A 22,754-nucleotide genomic window follows, 5' to 3' on the forward strand; every position below is an offset into this window, starting at 1 on the left:
TACCTTATTTTAATGCAATCACTTCTTTTCTCCAAATACGTTACATTCTGAAGTACTGAGCATTAGGGCTTCAATATGGGGATTTGAGGGGGCGCAACTCAGCCCATAACAAGCGGCCTAGAGCCATCTCAGCCCAAGCATGCAGGATGGGAACACTGGTGAGCAAGGGGCCTTTACGTGGGACAGGTAGAGAAAGTTCCCTGAGCCCGTGGGGCTCAGAGTGGGATCCACCACCTTGGGACCAAACGCCGGAAGCCTCCTTCCATTGAGAGTGTGGGAAAAAGCACAGGCTGTAGAATCAGAACCCAGCTCTGGCCCCAACTCTGCTGTCTCCTGCCCACACTGACCCACTCCTGGCCTTGAGTGGGTCCCCTCCTCTTAGGCCCACTTTCCGCATCTGTAACAGAAGGGAGACGCGGCCTGGTAGCGAGCAGTTAAGAGGATAACTCCTGCATAGCCGCTGAGCTGCGGGGGAACTACAGTTTCCTTTATTATTATTTTTCTGATTCATTTTTGCTTCTCTTTAGCTGAGCTGTAGGGAAACTTTTGGCATTTTCCCTACCTCCCGGGGTCTGTGCTAAGGTCCAAGCGCTTAGGAAATGTCAGCAGTTAGATTTAAAGATTTGGTAAAATTGGCCTACTGGGGACTCACGATGTCCTCGTACATTTGCACATGCTCAGGAAACAGTCAAGTGCTCTAGAAAGTTTAGCCACTGGGGGGCGCCTGGCTGGCTCAGTCAGTTAAGCATCTGACTCTTGATATCAGCTTAGGTCATGATCTCATGTTGCTGGGATGGAGCCCCGCATCGGGCTCCACGCTGAGCATGGAACATGCTTAAGATTCTCTCTCTCCCTCTCTTCCCGCCCCCATTAAATAAATAAACTTTAAGAAAAGAAAAAAAAAAAGAAAGTTAGCCACTGGGATTATTTGCCACACGTCTAAGATGTCTCCACCTCCCTGACTCTTTCCGTGGCCTACTTAAATAAATTCCCTTCTCTGCCCGCGTTTCTCAAGGAAATATGCATATGCTTTGTAAAATGCACGAGATCCACTGGGCGGAGGGAGGGAGGGCGGAGGAGGGGGGAGTTGCGTCGGCCAGGGGAGAGGATGGGCCGAACAATAAGCAGGTGCCGGGATAGACCATGCCGGCCTCTCCCCCGCCTTCTGAGCAGGGACGGGCCACTGCAGAAAGGAGGCCCTTCCTCTGCCCCCTCAGTGTCGCTGCTGCTGTCCAAGCTTGGACGACTGGGCTCCAGCTCCAGGATTCGCCAGCACGAACCAGCTGAGGAGACGGCTTCCCCATGATGAGACCGAAGTTTCCGTCTGTTCTCCAAGCCAAATCAGAGCGTGTTTTCTTTTTCAAGGCCTTAAGATCAAGGAGCGTGGAATTAAAACCACACTATCGGATTGTCTTTGCTCCCTGACTATGCACAGTCCCTGCCAGGACTGTCTCCTGAGCCCTCAGAGTTATCAGCCCGAAGTGGCATAATTTGCACGTACGATTCTGCACCCAAGAGCCGCCTGGAGCATTTGGGTCCAGATGCTATTTGAAGAAATGAGGGAGACGCCACTTTCCCCAAAGTTCCTGCGATGGTAGCATCCGTGGCCAAGAGGACCAGGATGGGGCCACCCCACTTCTCCAGGGCCACCTGCCACTTGCTCCTGTAGGGACTCTTAGCTCCAAGAAAAACAGGCTGTCACCACCCTCAAGCCCGGCCTGCTCCCTCCTTCGTGGCTCTGCTCACCCCTTCCCCTGATGGCAGGGCACAGGCGCTGTGAGAGAGCAGCGCGCAACCCAGCCTAGAGGGGGAGGCAATCAGGGGAGGCCTCCTGTAGGAGGAGAGTTCTGAGCAGAATAGGAGGTTGGGCAAAGAGAGGGAATCGAAGGCATTGTAGGCAGAGTAGGGGATGAGGGAGGGTTTGGCTTTCTCTGCCTCAAGGAGACCATTCTGCCCTGGATCTTCTTACCCCTCTGTGCAACCCAAATCTCTCTTACTATCCACGGCTCTGGGTAGCAATGTGTTCATCTAGTGTGTGTGTGTGTGTGTGTGTGTGTGTGTCGGAGAAAGATCTGTAGACCCCTTTCCAGCCTCCGTGCCACCTTCATCAAAGCTGGCTAAGCCGTGTCTGCAGCATACCCCTCGAAGCCTCACACCCCAGCCGGACGGGCTCGCCCCCACCTAGCTGTGTTTCTTCAACCGTAACACGGATGATCACGGTCTCTCCCCTCTCAGGGTCACGGCCGGCTGGCCGCTGGCACTGCCTCCCGCTTACCTGCCCGGCATCCCCACAAAACCTGCACGGCCGTCCTCCAAGAGAGGCTGCGGCAGGTGGTCCCCCGGGAGGCCCACGCCCCTGGGACCAGGCAAGCCAAGTCCACACCCCAGCACCGCCCTTCCTGGTCGTGAGACCGCAGGCAAGTCAGTCCTAAAGACCCCGTGGGTAACGTCGGGAAAACAGGGCTGGCGAGTGTGAGAATCACAGGGTGCTTGTTCGGAGCCGTGTCTGGCCCGTGGCAGGGAGCAATGACCGTTTCCTTAAAAAGGGTGCGTGATTAGACCAAAGCCACCACCCAAGTGCCAGGAGCAAAGAGTCCTCAAGACGGGTCGCCTCCTGAATCAGAACTCGTAACTGTCCTTGCGGCTTCGCTTGGGGACCTGGGAAGGTAGGGGACGTGACTAGAGCAGAGATGTGAGCTGGGTCTGCAGAAGGGGAGACACGCTCTTTTACCTGAACGACAAGGCTGGGGGCCAAGCCTGTCCGTGGGAAGCTCGGGGACTCCTGGCCAGAAGCCAGAGTCGTATCGGAGGAGCTGTCGGATGATTCCACGGACCTACTGCGTTCCTGCACTCGGTGTCGCCGGGGAGATGGGACAAAGGCAGGCCCTGCGTTTGTCACCTAGGCAGGGAGTTGGGGACACGAGTGCCGAGGACAGTGTTGGCCACACCCTCTGAGCGCCAGGCAGTGGGGGAGCCCCTAGTCCCCCAGCCCGGGAAACAAGGCTGAGAGAGTGAGGGGACCTGTGGGCTGCCAGCCTGGGAGTCAAGGGGTGTAGACGCAGGTGTGCTCAGACCAGCCTTAGCCCCAAGAGGGCTGCTGCTTTCCCCTTTGCTGGGATTTCTGTGGGTAGAGACCCCGGCCATCTGGACCTGAAGGCCAGAAAAGAGCAAGGAAAGTGTCACCGTGAGGCAGGAGGAAAGGAAGCCTCAGGACGCAGGGCCACTCAGGGTCTCAGGGCTTAACTCCTCGGGGGTCCCACCCACCCAACCCCCGGGGAACCCAGGACCGCAGGGGAACGACAGCTGGCCAGGGCTCCGGGGATCTAACATCCCGAGCCTTGCCGATTTGCTTCTGCCACACACAGAGTCCTGAGAGGTGTGAAGTGTTTTGGCGAGACGAAGAGGCAGAGGCGAGGCCTGGGGAGTTGGGGAGCTTTAGGAAGGAGAGGGTCTTTGCCCTCTCACGCTTGGGGTCGCTGCCGAGACTCCACTCCCTGAGGGCAGGGCTGCCGAGTTATTCTGCGTTGTATCCCCAGACGCGCCACCGGAGGATGAGGAGGACAGCAGGACCTGAAACCTGTGTGGCGCTGGGGAGAGGTGACTTCCACGGACACGGTCACGTTCTGTGACCTTGAACTGGCCGAGAGCAGGGGAAATTTGGAGACAAGCTCTTGGGTCAGTGGGGTCTCTGATGTAGGGCATTCTTGGAGAGTAGGCATGACCAATCAGCGAGACAAAACGTGAGAATCGTCTAGACCATAGGTCCTAACATGGAAGCATGTGCTTGTGGGTGGCGAGGAGGGGTGGAGGGTCAGGTGGGTGGGGGAGGGGCTGCACGGGTTCCTGTTCATTGGCTGGCTAATGCCAGGAGGGCAGGGGGCTGGGTGGACCGCGTGGAGGTCCACAGTCAGGATAAGGAGGCGTGTGCTTTAAGCTCCCATAATTCTTTTTTGTTTTTCCAAAAATTTTTAACGTTTATTCATTTTTTGAGAGACAGAGAGAGACAGAGCACGAGCGGGGGAGGGGCAGAGAGAGAGGGAGACACAGAGTCGGAAGCAGGCTCCAGGCTCTGAGCTGTCCACACAGAGCCCGACGCGGGGCTCAAACCCGTGAACCGTGAGATCATGACCGGAGCTCAAGTCAGACGCTTAGCCAACTGAGCCACCCAGGAGCCCCTATAATTCTTTTTTGTTGTTGTTTAATGTTTATTTATTTATTTTGAGAGAGAAAGAGAGTATGCGCACGTGTGCGAGCAGGGGAGGGGCCGAGAGAGGGAGAGACGGAATCCCAACCAGGCTCCACGCAGTCAGCACAGAGATCATGAGATCATGACCTGAGCCAAAATCAAGAGTCAGATGCCTACCCGACCGAGCCACCCAGGCGCCCTTAAGCTCCTTGAACTTTAGAAAGAATCGGGGACCCAGATTTTCACCAGTGGGTTTCACCCTGTGACTCTGGGGTTCCATTGCTTCCAAATTCACGGGTTTCTCCCAGGCCTTCCTGAAATCCCGAAGCAGGAGGAGAGGTGAGGGACGGCTCACCAAATGCCCTTCTTGGCCTTGGGGGGCCCGGCTAACTTCCCCTCCTGTGGTTCCGCGTTGGCTGTCGGCACAGCCCACGGCTCCCGCGGTCGTGAAGCCACAGAAGTCCCTGCAAACGCCACCCAAAGCTGAAAGTTGTTTAAGAACCAGCGCCTTTAGCAAAATCGGGGTGGCTGAGCCCTCCTGTCCTCCCTGTGCCGGTCCCTGCTGCTGCTGCTGGAGTCAAAGGCCCTGGCCCTGCCCCCAAGGGACTGAGCGTGATGAGAATCCAGGGAAAGGAGGGGAAGGGGAGGAGGGAGACCGGCCGGGCGTTGCCCGCAGTCACCGAATCCACTCGGAGAGGAGAGCCCACAGTCCTCAGGCCAGCCCCTCTCTGGATTTTTAGCGCAGCTCCCCCCACTGTGAGCAGCAGCCCCTGCCCAGAACCCGATCGGGGTGGAACCACACGTCGCTGCTTAGCCAATGCCACGCTCCGTGCTTCGCAGCCTTGCCCACTTGTTCCTAGTGAAATGCCAAGGAGCTGGGTCTTAAACAAACCCTCCTTGTCCTCCATGGCCCCTGGCACTTCCCAGCCCTGCGTGAGCATCTCGGGCCTGTCTGTGGGCCACCAGCTCTGGATCAGAGGCCTCCCGACGCCTCACCCCTCCCTGTCTCTCCCTCCCATTCCGCTGAAAATGCAAACCTTCTGTGTTTAGCGCAGGCCTGTCAGTCAAAGTGTAACGCCAGACAAAAGAATCATCTCAGTGGGTGGCTTTGGGACTGTGTGGCTGCCAGAGCTGCCTGGGTCGACCCAGACTGTGGACTTTGGCTCGGCGAGGGGCAGGCTGCTGCCTGGGCTCCTGTTCTGGAACAGTGGGTGGGGGAGCAAGGAACATTCACGGAGCGCCTATGCTGCGCCTGTCTTCGCGGCAGGCTTTTGAAATGTCACCTATTTCATCCATTCCTCGCCGCAGTCCCGAGGGGTGGGCTTTGCTCCACTTTACAGATGAGCAAACAGAGGCACAGGGCTTTTCCGACTCCACCCTCCTCACCAGGGCCACAGCCCGGGGCTCGAACTCGATTCTCACCCCGGGCGTCTCCGCCCTTTCCCCAAGCCTTTGGCGGGGGTGTTTTTTGCCTCACGGGAGGTGCTCCGTCAATGGTACCAGTGACTCACGTCACCACTAGGAAAGGGCACAGGGTTCGAAACCAGGACAGACCCGGAGAATGGCATTGTCAGGATGCCGCCTGCAGGGTCGGTGCCGGTCCTGACACTCCCCTGTGACTGCTGAAGGAACTGGCGCCTCCAGGGTGGGGCGGATTTCACCCGCAGACTCAGGCGGTGTCCGCTCCCTTCTGCCCAGCGGGGACACTGCTATCTGGCCTCTCCGTCACCACCGCGGCTCGGCCATGCCACCATTGCTGCGTAGCTTCGATCCTTCCCCTCCGGGCTCCTAGCTAAGCACACGGGCTTTTCGGTTCTACTTCCTCGACAAGCCAAGTCTCCATCTCGGGCATCTGTCATTGCTGCCAAGAGGCTTCTCAGAGGCTGCAAGGAGCCAGGGCAGGTGCTCTGGCCTCAGGAACCTGTTTGCGGCGCTGTCTGCTGAGCCTCCGCAGGTTCGGATTCTGTAAAACGACACCAGAGCCCAGGAATTTGCATGTTAACAGGCTCCCCGGGTGACTGATGCGGGCACTGCCCCTGGAGAAGCTCTGAAGGACACCAGTGCAAGCTTCCCAAACGGCTTAACGCTCGAGAAGAGAAAAACGCTTTGGAAAAAGAGGTGTGCGAAACATTTAGAGATACGTTGGAGGTGGGTGGGCGTGTGGAGTGTGCTAGGATCCGACACACTTGCCCCCCGCCTCCAACTCGGAGCTGGCGGTTTTAGATATGTCGTCACCTTTGGACCCCACAAGAGCCCCGCAAGATCAACCGGGTTGTTAGCGCTTCTCGCAAAGAAGGGACGCTGAGGCTCAGGAAGGTTAAGGACACGCAGGAGTTTTCATAGCTCCCGGTAAAGACCCAGAATTGGACGCCACGTCTGGCTGATTCCGGAAGGCTTATTTACAAATATTGCTGTCAGTGACTGAGGGGGTATCAGGGCCAGGCACAGAGTCGGTGTCAAAAGCGTGCCTGTTCAGTGACGGAAGGGTGCACGAACACGCGCGTGAACGAATGAATGAGTAAACGAGAGAACAAAACTGCTCTGAGATGAAGGAAACCCGCCCAAAAGGTTCCCTCTATGACTCATGCCCCAACAACCCCTCCCGCCGTTCCTTTAATCTGAAAGGTGACCCGGCTAAGTTTGCCCAGTTGATAAGCCCATGCCACTCACCTGCACCTTTAATCTGCAACCTGAACCCAAACAGGAAGCTGGGGCCAGAGATAAGGCTGAGGAAGGCGATGCCTGGAATCATTACCAGCCCGGAATTAGCCATTTAACTTGACGTCTCCACTCGGAGGTGGTCGGGCACCTCCTAGGTGCCACGCGGTGCCGTAGGCACCAACGATGAAGCAAGAAAGCAGACAGTGCCTGCCCTCCGGAGGCTTGTGGCCTACTGGGAATCTAGGGGTCAGAGAGGTACGCGCGCAGGGCCCGAGTGATCTGGAGGGGGAGGGCCATGGAGGCGCGGGCTTCAGGCTGGGGCCTTAGAGGGGAGAAGCATCCAGGTGGGAGTTAGCAATGCCAAGGATGCAATCCTTCTGAGCCCAACCGTGTAAGGCAAATTGGTGCTCGCTGTGTTTGCTTTTCCTGTTCTCGGTCAAGATGGCCTTCACCAAGCCCTCATCCATCACCACCACTTAGCGCGCACTCTGCACCTGCCCCCCCCCCCCCAGCTTTGTCTCAGCTTTGTCCCCGGGAGCAGCTGCCCAGCCGGACCTTTTCCCTCGGGCTTCTCCCCTGCCTTCCCACGCCCTCCGGCAGTGTGTGCCGAGGCCCCCTCATCCTGGACCACTAGCTAGTTTTCAAGGATCTGGCGCCTGAGTGGCTCCATCGGTTGAGCATCTGACTCTTGGTTTTGGCTCAGGTCATGATCTCACGGTTTCATGGGTTTGAGCCCCGTGTCGGGCTGTACTGTCAATGCAGAGCCTGCTTGGGATTCCCTCTCTCTCCCTCTCTCTCCCTCTCTCTCCCTCTCACCTGCTCACACTGTCTCTCCCTCAAAATAAATAAACGAAACCTAAAACCAAATTTTTTCTAAAGGTCACATGAAAAAATTAAGGTATATGTAAAATGTATTCTATTCTGTTTTTGTAGTCAAAGGTAAGAAATACTCAAAACTCAGTACTTCCTAGCTATTTTACATCTTCGTCATCTACTATTATATATTTGCTTTTATTATGTATAAACGTATTATTTAATATTATTTACATTTACATCCATTGCATCTGTAGGGTAGAAATACAACGGAATGGCAGGACCGGGTGTCTTCTTCCAACTCTGTGTTCAGCGACGTCACCTTCGTAGTCCGAAATGGCCACGATAGGAGCATTTACACCACAGGAATCAGTGTGAGCTGTTCTTTTGCTTATTGTCTTGATTTAAAAACATGATTGAGAAAATGTTAGTGATACAGTTAAACGTAAGTGTGTTGTATATCGTACTTGCATTGCGAATAGTATAAAAACTCGAGAAAATACTCTTGCAGCATTAGAAAACTGTTGTCTGATTCAGCAGAGAGGTCGGTCCCATGAGTGACCAACGAGTGAAGTGCCAATATACATCTTCATTGTGTCACATCTGTCTTATGAAAATACCAAGCAGCACGTGTTACTTGTACATTCATTCGAAGTAGGCTCATTGTCAACGATATGACCGACTCTGCTGACCCAAATTTTCTTCAAGCATTTATTCATAGTCTGATTTTGTGACACTGTTGACTAGTAAATTATAAAGACTATGGATTTTGCAAGAAATAGAAGGTCACGTTGAAGTTCAAGGTGTAAGGAATCTATAATAAAGATTATTGAATATTGTTTTTTGTAAATTAAAAAAAAATTTTTAATGTTTATTTATTTTTGAGAGAGAGAGAGACAGAGCACGGGCAGGGGAATGGCAGAGAGAGAGGGAGACACAGAATCCGAAGCAGGTTCCAGGCTCTGAGCTGTCAGCACAGAGCCCGACGCGGGGCTCGAACTCACAGACCATGAGATCATGACCTGAGCTGAAGCCGGACGCTTAACCGACTGAGCCACCCAGGGCAGCCCTGTTTTTTCTAAATTCTATGCTGTAATCCTTTATAACAGTTCGATTTATAATACACTTATGCACATATATATGCACATTTTTTGGAGAGCTGTGTTGCCTCTCTGTGTGTTTGGCAAATTTGGAGAGTTCCAAATTCCATTTCTCTTCCTCAAACCTATACTTCTCTACCAGGCGGTTCTCAAACGCTTTCCAATCTTTCCCTTCATGGATTCACAAAACGAGTTTTCACGTTAAAGCTAAGCTCCCTCTCCCCTCACTCACAACATTTGAAAGAAAAGAAACAAAAGTATAAATAAAACCTTCTGGAGAATCCCCATCACACGAGGCCTTTGGGACAGAGCTGTTGCACCTGAGCAAGCCTCAAGTGCCCTGGACACAGACCTTTCACAGCCGCCCTGTCCCGGACCCTAAGACATGCTGGCCTGTGACCCAGACCCCTTGCCTGGGCCTTCACACACTCCATCTTGTTACAGACTCTCATCAGGAAAGAGGAGGCGGCCATTCTTCTGCCGTGTTTGCCCAACACGCTGTTTACTTCCTCGGGAGTTTCTCGACTGTCTAGAAAAGACGCAGAGGGTTCGCTCTGCTGGGGCTCAGGTACACCATCATGGGGCTGAACTTGAGTGAGGCATCACTCTGGTCACCATTTTTGTATCCTGGACATCCCAGGCTTTTCCCATTGTGATGTTAGATTATATAATCAGGCCTCTACAGAAATCGTCACAAGTGGCCTAAGTCTTTTGTAGATAAGGAGTCCTTAGGGGCTAAGGTAAGGCTTATAGCTCTTCATTCAGTGACTCAGAGACCCAGCAGTGGACAGCTCTGAGCCACTAGGCACCTGGCACTTTGCTAAGACATTGAATGCATTCCGTCTTAATCCTCGCTGAAACCCCACGAGATGTCCTATTGTTATCCCTTGTAAACGGATGAGGACAATGGGGCTCAGAGACACTACCCACTTGCTGGGCTCCCACAGCCAATAAGTAGAGACTCGGGATATAAACCTGCTGGCTATCCCAGTCCTGATAACTTGCTGCCAGCTGGCCTCACCCTCCGGCCTCTTACTCCTCCCACCGTGGCCCCAAGTGCAATTCTGGAGGTATGGGGCCCACGCGGGGCATACTGCTTGAAAGGAGTCACTCTGCCGGCTGTTAAAAAACATGATTGAAACACAAACAAATGAAAGCAAATTAATCAACTTCTCTGACTCAGTTTTTCTGTCTATAAAATAGGTTATGAAGAAGGCTTAATGAGAAAAATCTGTGAAAAGTGCCCGGAACCCAGAAAGAGCTTGGTAGGGTCAACTCTAATTAATAACACACAAGATGACTCACGTAAACCACCCAGAAGAGAGGCTGGCACATACGGTGTGTTCAGTAAATGATATTCCTTATCATGACTAATATTTTCTGTCCCTCATTAGAGCTACAGCAAGCGTCCTGCTTCCAGAAAACCATTTGCAGTGACAATTCCACTATCTGTCCTGGTTTTCCCAGGACACAGCGGGTAACAAGCAGGCATCCAGGGACCAGTTTAGGGTCCCACCTACAATCTTTAATATGATTTCTGGGAGAGGGGACATGTGTTCTGAGTTCCAAGTAACTGACTTATACGTTGTTTGAAAACCAGGGTCCATTTATAGCGATGGATGGGCTTCTCGTGGTTTTCAAACACTTTTTTTTTTTTTAAGCTCCAGCAACCTTTGTTCAAACGTTGATCTGAAACAGACTTTACCACCAACAAGTGCAATTGAGATCGAGGGGAGGGAGGTGGCCTAGAGCCCGCCCCCCGTAGCAGGTTCTGCCAAGCATGGTCTAAAACCCCAGCTTATACTGTTGTCAGCAGTTTAGGGACTTCTAAAGACCAGCTGGATTATTTGGTTTATTGAGAATGGTTTTGTGTCCACCACAGGGGGCTGTTTAGGGCGCATGAGATGCCTTTGGTTGAAGGCTTCTGTCTTGTCTTAAATATGCCTCTGTTTCAGCACAAGTAATCGCTTCACTGTGATGTCAGGTTAATGGGGTCCTCTGCCGAACCCTGAGATATTGCCGATATTGCTTTTCCACGGATCAAACGAGGCAGATCAAAGTCAAGATTTTCAAAATTCTCCTGTAGAAGGAAGTGCCTCCAGGCAAAACTTTGAGGTTTGCAATAAGCTTGAAAACTAGCCTTGACTTTCTTTTGGCAGCAGAAAGGATCCTTTGATTGGTGCCAAGCAGGAATAGATTTCTTCTCAGAAACTATTTTATAGATTACGTGTCGTTTCCTACTTTCCTTTTCATTCTCATAGCAATTATCTTCCTTTCAGAGAACGTCTGCGCAGCATACAGTAGGCATGTTTCAGCAGATAAGCACTGGAAGCCAACCCAGCTGGGAGCGCCATTGTTTCTGTAACCCTTCTAAATCCCGGGGCCCACGTGGGCAGCTTCGCATTCAAAGAACCATAGTCCTGGGGCCAAAAAAGTAATTAAAAAAAGAATTCCAAACCGTATCCGGGCTTCTCAAAACTGTGAAGAAGATCCAAATTTAGAGTCTACAGCAACAGTATCTACTGGAATGTCTCTCCCCAGCCCCCCACGTCCACGCTACCAGGTGTCTGGAGCCTCTTGCTCTCCACTGGGTCTCTCAAGCCTTTCTCCACACCAGCTCTTGTGCTGGGGTGGCCGTTACGGGACTATCGTGGGTGGGCAGGGGCGAGGCGGTGGGGAGGGAAAAATGTGGGTACTCTCTTTTCATCTTCGTGACTTTGGGTTTGAGGTTTGCTGTGCTCCAAATTATATTCTTGCTATTGTCTGATTTTGTGTGGAGTACAAATAAATCTTTCAACCTGCTGCACGGTGGCACATGAGCCGACGGGCGCAGTAGAGCCATATTTACGAGTTTTAGAAGTTTCTTCTCTTACTTCGCGTGTTTCTAGTAGCCCGTAGGACCAAGAAAATCTCGCCCCTATATCAATAACAGGATTCTTATGGCCACTTTTTCTCGTAGGACAAATGAGAGTATCCACGTATATTTCTATTTGCACCTGGTTAATCTATTGTAATGAAGGTTAAATAACGTAGAGGAAGTTATTACTCTGAAAAATCCATTGAAAGGCAGGGGCTTGATGGTAAAATTAGAAGTCCCTCCCTTGGCTCTGATGGTAAGAAGTTAGTGAAACTGTGGGCAGCTGACAATGATTGGAGTGAGAAATATCTCCTGAATTCATTAAAGAGAAACCCTTACAAATCGACAGACCCTTAAAAATCAGTTTTCAGAAAACAATTCAACGGAAAAGGAAACCCTTAGGAACAGGTACGAGACCCCCACCTCGGGTGCTTCTTGGCAATCATGCTCTCGTTCACTTTAAAACGAGACTTTATCTGTGGCAGCACCGGAGATACAAACAGTTGATGACATAATTAATGAAACTGATGAAATCCCTGTCTTCAAGAAGTGTCTGCTCCAGAGGGAGTCATGATCAATGACGAGCACTGACCGGATGCAGCAGTCTAAGTGGGGCTAGACTGTTACTGGTCTAGAAACTCACATTGTGGAAGCACAAAGTAAGGGTGCCCAAGCCTCTCTGTGGGTACAAGGGCCAGGGAAAGCCACACCAAGCAGAAGGGATCAGGAAGCAGGTTCCAGACTGAGGGAACAGCATGTGCAAAGGATCTAATGCACGAGTATCCACGGTGGGTTTAGGAAACAGAGTCCTCCCATGAGGCTGGAATGTGGAAAGCAGAGAAATAAGCCCACGGATGGAGGTGAGGATTTACTAGGTGTCTGTGGAGGACCGGAGCAGAGAGACGTGGCTGGAAGAAGAGGCTGAGGTTGAACCAACACGGACAGTTTATCCTGTGTCACAAAGACACCCAGTTGGTAGATTGGACTCGGCCATCACAACGTGAAGCCTTCACTTCCAGCTCTGCAAGTGGGCCTCCACCTTCACCAAGCCCTTCCTCCTTTGGAATTTACGAGAGGGCTCAGATATCAGGAACTTTAGCAGAGGCCCCAGGTTTCTAGGAAACACAAACCAGCACCTTCTCATCAAAGACTGGAAAGCTCTGGGGAAGACCGTGTGGGACTGTGGTAACTGCATGATTTCCTGGAAGGGGCGCAGGGCTGCATGTGCGGTTCAGGCCAAAGCAGGGGGAGAGGCAACGGAGCAAGAGGAATGATTAAAGAGAGAAGCCCATGAGGAGCCCAACCTCCTTAGATAGATATATAGATAGATGATGATAGATCAATCGATCGATCGATCCATGTTATTTGTATCATCTACTCGTCTCTTCAAATCTGACTCCAGGAATCTCCCATATTGCTTTTCTACTGTACAGTTAAGAACAAAAGCGTGCCCATCCGAGCAAACGCTTTCTTCTCTGGTTCCTTCCAATGTGGTGCTAGGTCCAATGATCCCATTCATAGCAGAATGGCTTTCATCTGTGAATAACGGACCACTCTCAACCCCCCAGCCCCTCATAACACTCCAGATTAAAAAAAAAAAAAAAACGGGAAGGCAATGATCATAAATTCTCTTAAGGGTTCCAAACAACAGCGCCTCCAAGCCAGGGATCCTCAGACCCTGGAGGAGTATTCCATTTCCGAGTGGCGAGAAAGGCCATAAACAGTCCAAATTCTTCCCTCAGATTGAATTTCCTCATGTTTGTAAAGGTTCAGCTATCCTTTAACAAACGTTAAAGTTTGAAGAAAAAATAACTACTCAAGTCTCTATGTACATAGAATATCCTTTCCAACAGTAGAACAATAATCTCCATAAGACATTTTACAAGGAACTGAGGTCATACAGAGTACTGTCTATTAAAAATTGCCCCCAACCTTTTTACTAACTGAATTGTTTTCTTCTTCATATCCGATTACCTTTTATTCCACTGCGTTATTCAAAGACAGATTAGAGTAAGTGCAATGAAATCAACCACGTATAACAATGTTTGAGTACGTTAAGAGCCTGGATTTTTGTTCTGGCTTTGCCACCAACTGGTGTTTGACCTTGGGAAAAGCTTTTGACATCACTGAGTTTTTATTTCTCTATCTGGAAATCGATGAAGGTGATCTCTAAGGTCTTTTCTGATGAAATATCCAATGGATTTATACATCTTTGTATCCCCTTTGATTAGCATTGTGCTTGACACAGAGCAGGTGCTTAGTAAGTATCTCGAGTGGATGAGTGTGGAGTGATTCTCTGCTTTGCTTCACAAAGATAATGTTGTATGGTTTGTTTTGCTCCCACTGATGTTGGTACGTGGTGTTTTTTTTTTTTTTTTAATTTTTTTTTCAACGTTTATTTATTTTTGGGACAGAGAGAGACAGAGCATGAACGGGGGAGGGGCAGAGAGAGAGGGAGACACAGAATCGGAAACAGGCTCCAGGCTCCGAGCCATCGGCCCAGAGCCTGACGCGGGGCTCAAACTCACGGACCGCGAGATCGTGACCTGGCTGAAGTCGGACGCTCAACCGACTGTGCCACCCAGGCGCCCTGGTACGTGGTGGTTTGAGCGAGCACATGCCTACTGTTGTCTTGCTGGCACTTGAGGCTGATTTTCCAGCAACCAATTAAAATGCTTCTAAAAATACCATGCGGGCCGAACAAAATGTTTCTATGACCTGTATTCAGTCGACAGAACAAAACTGTCCTGCAAGACGCGTGGTTATTTGACCTGTGCGTTAGATGTTCAATATGTGACTTGAATTTGGAATTGGGGACACGGATGTAGCCCACGCTATCCTACTTTACACAGATTCATGTGTGTACATATGGACTCTTACCTGATGTGCATCCAAATCAACAGTTACAAGATGGGCAGTGATAATTTCCTGTGAGGCCCCTAGGAGGCTGGCAGAAATGATCCATGTAATGGTTATTATATAACACACCAGCAGAACATTCCGGTGCAAAGGCTCACAGTTAAAGAAAGCACCCTGTTGGTGAGATAGCTCCCCTCAAGCTCATATAGGCCCGCCTCTTGGAGACTAAAGTCCTAACAGAAGAAACTGGCCGTGTCCGTTTGAGGTGGGAACTAGAATAGCAAAGCCACAGATAGGGGCAAATTATAGCAATTCAGAGATTTGACACAGGAACTCAGGAACCAAGAAGAGGGATGGTAAGACCACCAGGTTGTAGAAGATGTACAGCGGGACTTATAAAAAATGTTAGAACTTATTATATCTTAAATGTATGGAAGAGCAGAATAAGCACAGAGCTAATTCTTCAGAGGAGTCTAAGCATTTTTATGAAGTTTTATAAACTTTAAGAGAAGTCACAGAATATGATGCCATGAGTCCTTTCAATATGAACACCTGTGTCTTTCTCAAGGTCTGGGAAATGCAAAATAGCAACTCTGACTCTTTTTCTTCCCTCTGGTTTCTTTTCTTTTCTTTTTTACATTTTATTTTTGAAAGACAGAGAGAAACACAGTGTGAACAGGGGAGGGGCAGAGAGAGAGGGAGACACAGAATCCGAAGCAGGCTCCAGGCTCCGAGCTGTCAGCACAGAGCCCGACGTGGGGCTCGAACCCACAAACTGTGAGATCATGACCGGAACCATGACTGACTGAGCCACCCACGTGCCCCTCTTCTCACTGGTTTGTTTTCCTTTTTGTGAACCTCTGACCAGAAAGGGTTGAAATGTTAGAATCACTCCTCTAAGACTCTTCCCTTCCATAGCTTCCTCTTTGTGTCCTGGGGAGAAGAAGTCCTTGGGTCTGATCCTCTAGCTCAACCGTTCAACCTTAGGGTGGGCTTGTCAGCTGCCCCTTTTTAATTGTGATTATCACAGTTTAATTCCAAGATCCCTGTTTCATTATACCGGCACGTTCTTGTTGTAGAGCTGTGAGGGCCTCTCTTTAAGCCTCTGAAGATTATACATTTTTTTTTTTTTTTTAAGTCTTGTGCCTCGCTATTAACTCAATTTACTTGGATTTTAGCCTTTTCTGTTGTTGAGTCTGTGGTCTTTCTTGCCTGGCGTTGGTTTTCTTCCACTGTTACGGGTGGCTTGGTTGCAGAGGTTCTGGGCAGCAAAGTGGCCGGCAGCTAAGCCCTCCTTGGGGAGCGGCACCAGGAGCAGGCTGGGGTCTCTCTCCCCTGCTCTCCGCCCAGAGGGGAGAGGCGGAAACCAGCAGGCGTCGCCGCCACCACTGGGGGTGGGCGTGTGGAGGAGGCAGGGAGGCTCCTGGCCAGCGAGGAAGTCTGCTCCCGGACCCACAGGCCAGGTGCACTGGGCCACTGTCCACGACTCCAAAGCAGGGTGCCGATGGGGGTCCTAAGGGTGGCACTGGGTGCTGGGGAGGAGGGCAGTGCAACATGATGGGAAAAATATGTCCCTGGAAGCTTTGAGCTTGAAGGCGAGGTTTGAAAGCTGCGGACTTCCTGCAGAATGGTCAGGTCTTTCCTCTTGGGCCATTCTGCTTGTCTAGAGAAGGGCCTTCCACCCCCCACCTGGCGGGTGTCATCCTGTCGGCCACAGTTCTGGGGACTGATTACATGGGGCCTTCAGTCAGGTGAATGATCACTCACCCCTCTTCCCCCTGCCCTGAATGGCGTCCCCGTCCTCTGCAATCCCTGGTGCTCCTGAACTTTCCATCCCTCGGGCTGGGGCCTTGCATTTCTGCCTGGATGCTAGTGGTGGTGGTAGCCGAGTCTGGGGAACCGGCTTCTTAAACACCCATTTCTTTTGGTTTGGTTTTTGCACTACCTTCATTGCTACTGCAGAGGCATCTGACGCCCCCTCTTGGGAGTCTTGCGGTGTAGAGCAGGTGGCTTCTTGGCTACCCCCCACCCCCACCCTGTGGGGGTGGGGGGTAGCCAGCTTTCTCCCGTCAGTTTCCGCCGGTCCACCTGTTTCCTAGCATCCCGGACTTCGTTACAGCTGTCGGGTTTCCCAGTCTGTTTGTCCTTGTGGGTTTATGAGTCAAGAAAAATCAAAATCTCTGATTTTAGAGGGGTTTTGGAAGGGAGAATAAGAAAACACTGGTGTCCGAGCCACTGTCATACTGAGAGTTTGTTCTCTCTCCTCTCTGGGGTCAGTAGCTACCTGCACACTGCCCTGTTCTCTGGACTCAGTGCCCACTCACTGCTTTTTGTCAGGATGTCGGTACTTGGAGGCAGGCCCTCAACTAACCACACATTCGCAGTAACTCCAACCCGCTCTCCCTTCCTCTTCCCACAATCAGTCCCTGGGGGTTCCCAGCAGCCACCAACCTCTCCCTCTTCTACGGAAGTTTCTCCTGCAAATGTCTGAGGCATGGGTTTCCTATCGCCCCTTTCTTCTCTTTTCTCTATGTTGATCGGATCCATTTGGCTTTTTAAAGGAGCTTTTCAAAAGTTCTTGTCTGCCAATGGCACTCTTTCTTATTATCCAAACCAGTTATCATTTTATTATTAAAGTATATATATATAACATATATATTTCTACACTTCATGAAAATTTGGGCGGAACCGGGAATAATTACAAGTGCTCAATTAACCATCTCATCAAATCCTGGCTTTGAAAATATCCAGGCCATCTTCTCTTCCCCCTTTTGGTGGTTAGGGGGTGAGCTGGAAGGTTGTATCGAACTTGGAATGGTTTTCGTCACACCAAGATTATTCATCCATGTTTTACGGTAGTACTTTTGTGTTACATTTTCGTATTTAAATCCTTGGTTCATTTGAATTTATGTTTGGTGTAAGATGTAGAAAGGTGTCTAGATTTTTTTCAAATGTTCAACCATTTGTTCAAACATTAGTTATTGACTAGTTTCCTGATTTGAAATATATACTCTTTTAATTCATGTAGCTTCATAATGTGTTTTATTATCTCATGGGTGAAGTTCTCCTTAATAATTCCCCTTGTTTTGTAATGAGCACTTTTAACATCTACTCTCTTGGCAATTTTCAAATATGCAATACGGTATTAGTAACTATAGTCACCGTGCTTGTCCATGACATCCCCAGGACTTATTTATTTCCTAACTGGAATTTGTGCCTTCCGACCCCCTTCACGTATTTTGCCCATCCCACAACCCCTGGCTCTGGCAATCACCAATCTGTTCTCTATACCCATAAGCTTGTTATTTTTTTCAATTAAAAAATTCACATATGAGTGAAATCATGTGGTATTTGTCTTCCTCTGATTTATTTCACTTAGCATGATGCCCTCAAGGTCCATTCATGTTGTCATAAATGGCAAGATTTCATTCCTTTTTATAGCTGAATAATATTCCCTTGTATGTGTGGGTGTATATATCTTCTTTATCCATTCATCCATCGATGGACACTTAGGTTGTTTCTATATCTTGCCTTTGTGAATAATGCTGTCATGAACATGGGATGCATATATCTTTCTGAATTAGTGTTTTCATTTTCTTTGGATACTCAGAAGTGGGATTGCTGGATCATATAGTAGTTTTATTTTTCATTTTTTAAGGAACTTCCATACAGTTTTCCCTAGAGGCTACACCAGTTTACATCTCCATCTACAGTGCAGAAGGGTTCCCTTCTCTGCACATTCTTGCCAACACTTGTTATTTCTTAGCTTTTTGATACTAGCCATTTTAACAGGTGCAAAGCGATGTCTCATTATGGCTTTGATTTGCATCTCCCTGATGATTCGTGATGTTGAGCATCTTTTCATGCACCTGCAGGCCATCTGTATGTCTTCCTTAAAAAAATGTCTATTCAGATCCTCTGGCCATTTTTAACTTAACCAAAAAATTGGACAACCTGGATGAAATGGATAAATCCCTAGAAATACACAACCTTCCAGCCTCAGTTATGAAGAAATGGAAAATCTGAAGAGACTTATTGATAGTAAGCAGATTGAATCAGTAATCAAAAACCTCTCAATGAACAAAAGTCCAGCAGCAAATAGCTTCACTGGTGAATTCTGCCAACATTCAAAGAAGAATTAACACCAATCCTCTCAAAATCTTCTAAAAACTAGAAGAGAAGGAAGTACATTCAAAGTCATTTCACAAGGCCAGCATTATTCTGATACTAAAACCAGATAGACACCACAAAAACAAAAATCATAGGTCAATACCCATGATGAACATAGATGCAAAAATCCTCACAAAATATTGGCAAACCAATACGTTAAAAGGGTCATATGCCATGATGAAGTGGGGATTTATTCCAGGGATGCAAGAAAGTTTCAATATTTGCAAATCAATCAACATGATACATGACATCAATAAACTCAAGGAGGAATAATAATAATAATAATTAATAATATTAGTATATTATTATAATATTATTATATTTTTATATTATAATTTATTTTATAATTTTTATAATTATATTATAATTTATTATTTATAATAATTATTATAATATTAATAATATTATATAACAATATATAATAATAATAATAATTATCAGATGATAATTTCAGTAGATGCAGAAAAAAAGTTTGTTAAAATTCAACATTCATTTATGATAAAAACTCTCAACAAAGTGGGTGGAGAGGGAACGTGCTTCAACATAATAAAGGCCATATATGACAAACCCACAACTAACATCACACTCAATGGTAAAAAAGTGAATGCTTTTCTTCTAAGATCAGGAACAAGACAGAGATGCCCACTCTTGTCACTTTTATTCAACATAGTATTGGAAGTCCTAGCCAGAGCAATTAGGCAAGAAAAAGAATAAAGGCATCCAAATTAGAAAGAAAAGGGTAAAACTGCCAATATTTGCAGATTACATGATAGTATATACAGAAAGCCCTAAAGACACCACCCAACACTATTCGAATTAATAAACAAATTCAGTAACGTTGCCGGATATGGAATCAATACCGAAAAATCTGTTGTGTTTCTACACATTAATAATGATCGGAGGTGTCTGGGTGACTCAGTCGGTTGAGCGCCTGACTTCGGCTCTGGTCATGATCTCATAGTTCTTGAATTTGAGCTTTCATTGGGCTCACTGCTATCAGTGAGGAGCACCCTTTGGATCCTCTGTCCCCCCCTCCCCCACCCCTCCTCTGCTCATTCTCTCTCTCTCAAAAATAAAAATTCACATTAAAAACTATGATCAAAAAGAGAAATTATGAAAACAATTCTATTTACAATTGCATCAAAAAGAATCAAATAACTAGAAAAAATATAACCAAGCAGGTGAAAGACCCGTACACTGAAAATTATAAAACACTGATGAAAGAAATGGAAGAAGACACAGAGAAGTGGAAAAATATGCTGTGCTCATGGGTTGAAAGAATTAATATTGTTAAAATATACACACTTCCCAAAGCAATCTACAGATTCAATGCAATCCCTATCCAAATTCCAATGGCACTTTTCACAGAAATAGAATAATCTTAAAATGTGTATGAAATCACAAAAGACCCTAAATAAACAAAATGATCTTGAGAAAGAAGAACGAAGCTGAAGGCATCATGCTCCCTGATCTCAAACTATCGTGCAAAGCTATGGTCATCAAAATGTGTTATTGGCATAAAAACGAACACAGAGATCAATAAAATAGAATATAGATCCCAGATATAAACCCATGGTCAAGTAATTTACAGCAAAGGAGACAAGTATATACAACGGGGAAATAAATGCTCTTGGGAAAACTGGACAGCCACACACAAAAGAATGAAACTGGACCACTGTCTTACACCACACGCAAAAATTAACTCAAAATGGATTAAAGGCTCAATTGTAAGACCTGAAAGCATAAAACTCCTAGAAGAAAATAGAGGTGAGATGCTCCTTGACATTGGTCTTGGTGATGATTTTTAAAATCTGACTCCAAAAGCAAAGGCAATAAAAGAAAAAAAAAATAGACCAGTAGGACTACCTCAAACTAAAAAACTTCGGCACAGCAAAGGAAATCAACAAAATGGAAATGCAACCCACTGGATGGGAGGAAATATTTGCAGATTCTATATCTGATAAGGGGTTATCATCCAAAATATATAAAGAACTCCTACAACTCCATAGCAAAGAAACCAAACAATGTAACAGTTCTTTTTAGCTCTTTCCTTGGCAATTTGTCTAAGTTTATTCTACTAAATACATTTTTAATAATTTGGGCAAGTTAGAGAATCCCATTAGAATTTGGGAGGGCTTGGATTTATTTTTACGGATTCTTTTAGGGAACGTTGGCATTTTAATAATTATAAGCCATATTTCAGCCTCTTGGATGAATTTACATTATCCAGCCAGCTGAAGTAATCGTTTACTTTAAGATGTAATAAAATTGTCTCAACATCCCATCTCACACCTGATAGAAGTCCCAACACGCTTCTCAGTCTCTCTGGGGTTTCATGGCAGTGGAAGGGGTTCGGTGTTTATTTTTTCCTGAGCCAGTTCCATTTTTCTGCTTCCATGGAATTTTTGATCTCTGCTCTGGCTCTGACCCCTGCACGTCTGTCCTTTCTCCAGTCCACAACACCCCACTGGAGACCATCTGATCTTTTTGCTGGCATGAACTCAAGGCCACGAGCACACGACATGGGCAACTTCAGGATAAGTCTGAGCCCTGGAGTCAGAATGTCTAGGTCAACAGTTAGACTCCACTGGCAAGCTGTGCGCTTGGTCAAGTTACTTAACTTCTCTCTGCCTGAGTTCCTCATCTATTATGGGAAATAGATTTTTTTTGACTATTAAATGATAAACACAGTTTAAATGCTTAGTGTATTGCCTAGAAAGTAGGTACACAATAAACACGAACTGTTATCACCACGACCACAACCACAATCTTCATCACCGAAGATTTGGAGGCTCCGCGAATGGCTTACATTAAAACGAACAGAACAAATGACTTTCAACTGAATATTGGAATGTTTACGTATTTGCTCTCAAAAGCCTCTACTTGTCCTCTTACAGGAAGAAGGTCCTCACTTTCCGATTAAGCTTCAGTTGCACCCCCGGGATCTCTTGCCTTCTTCTTCCTGGTTCACTCTCCTCCAACCCGATCTATTTTAATTCTTGTCCTCCACAGCAAGGAATAGGCACTATCTTGCCAAAATTAAACCAGCCCATCAAGGTGTTGGCTTAACAAAAACACTTTTCTCTCCCAGGAGAAATTCTGTAGCCAAATCTTACAGCTCAGAAACTAATAATTGCTTTTTCCCTGCTTCACAATCTACCAGGTCGGCCTCTCCCATCTCCTCTATTGTCCATCTAGAGAGTTTTGTTGTTTTCTCTATAGAGCATGCATCATATTCCTTAATGATATCTATAAATTGTTATTATGAATGGAATTGTTTATCCGTTATACTTTCTGACTAGTTAGTATGAAAGCGATTACTTTTTTTGTCTATTTGTTTTGGAACTCGAATTGTATTATCACTGGTTTTAATGGCTTTCCATCCATGCTGTTGGGTTTTCTCTGTATATCATCATTTTTTCTTCAAGTAAAGATAATTTTGCTTGCTATTCTCTAATACTTACGTCTTCTGTTTTGGCTTATCATGCTGGCTTGGACAGACGTCATGGGTCAGTAATGACACTGGCCTGCTGGTACTGATGGATCCTACCTGCTAATATTTTGTTTAGGATTTACAAGTGAAATGAGGTCTGCAGCTTTCTTTTTAGTGTGTCTTTGATAGGTTTTGTTGCAGTGTTTTTCTGGCTTTGTAAACACAGTAGAGCATTGAGAAGCACTCCTTCTTTCTTTGAGTTCTGGAACAATTTAAGTAATTTCTGTATTCTCTCTTCTTTGATGGTTGGAGCCACGTAAGCTGTGTGGACCCGGCTTCTTTAGGGAGAGATTCCTTCACAATCATCTCCTAGCTTATTTTAGGTTTCCCATTTCTTCTTCATGGGGGACATTTATTTATCTCAGAATAATTGTCCCTATCAGTTTTTGAGTTTATTTCCACAGGTTTACAAAGTATCTTTTAAGACTTTTGAGAGCTTTCCCCTGCCTCGGTGGTTATCGGCCTTTTCTTTTGTCGGGTTTTGGATATTTGCATTTTCTTACTCTTTCTGCTTCTTGGATTAAGGGAGATTATGACTTGCTTTTCTTGAGTTTTTCTATCTCTTTCATTAATGAATCAACTCCCCTGCTTTTAGGTTTTCTGGTTTCCGCAAAG

General features: G+C 47.4%; 1 long non-coding RNA gene across 1 annotated transcript in view; it reads left to right on the forward strand.

The window, feature by feature from the left end:
- LOC121037310 (uncharacterized) overlaps nucleotides 1-22,754 on the forward strand; it is a 61,022-nt gene that overhangs the window by 13,384 nt on the left and 24,884 nt on the right. The window lies entirely within an intron of this gene.

The sequence above is a fragment of the Herpailurus yagouaroundi genome, unplaced genomic scaffold (genome assembly GCF_014898765.1).
Source record: "Herpailurus yagouaroundi ecotype Mexico unplaced genomic scaffold, PumYag 163, whole genome shotgun sequence".
NCBI classification, from domain to species: domain Eukaryota; kingdom Metazoa; phylum Chordata; class Mammalia; order Carnivora; family Felidae; genus Herpailurus; species Herpailurus yagouaroundi.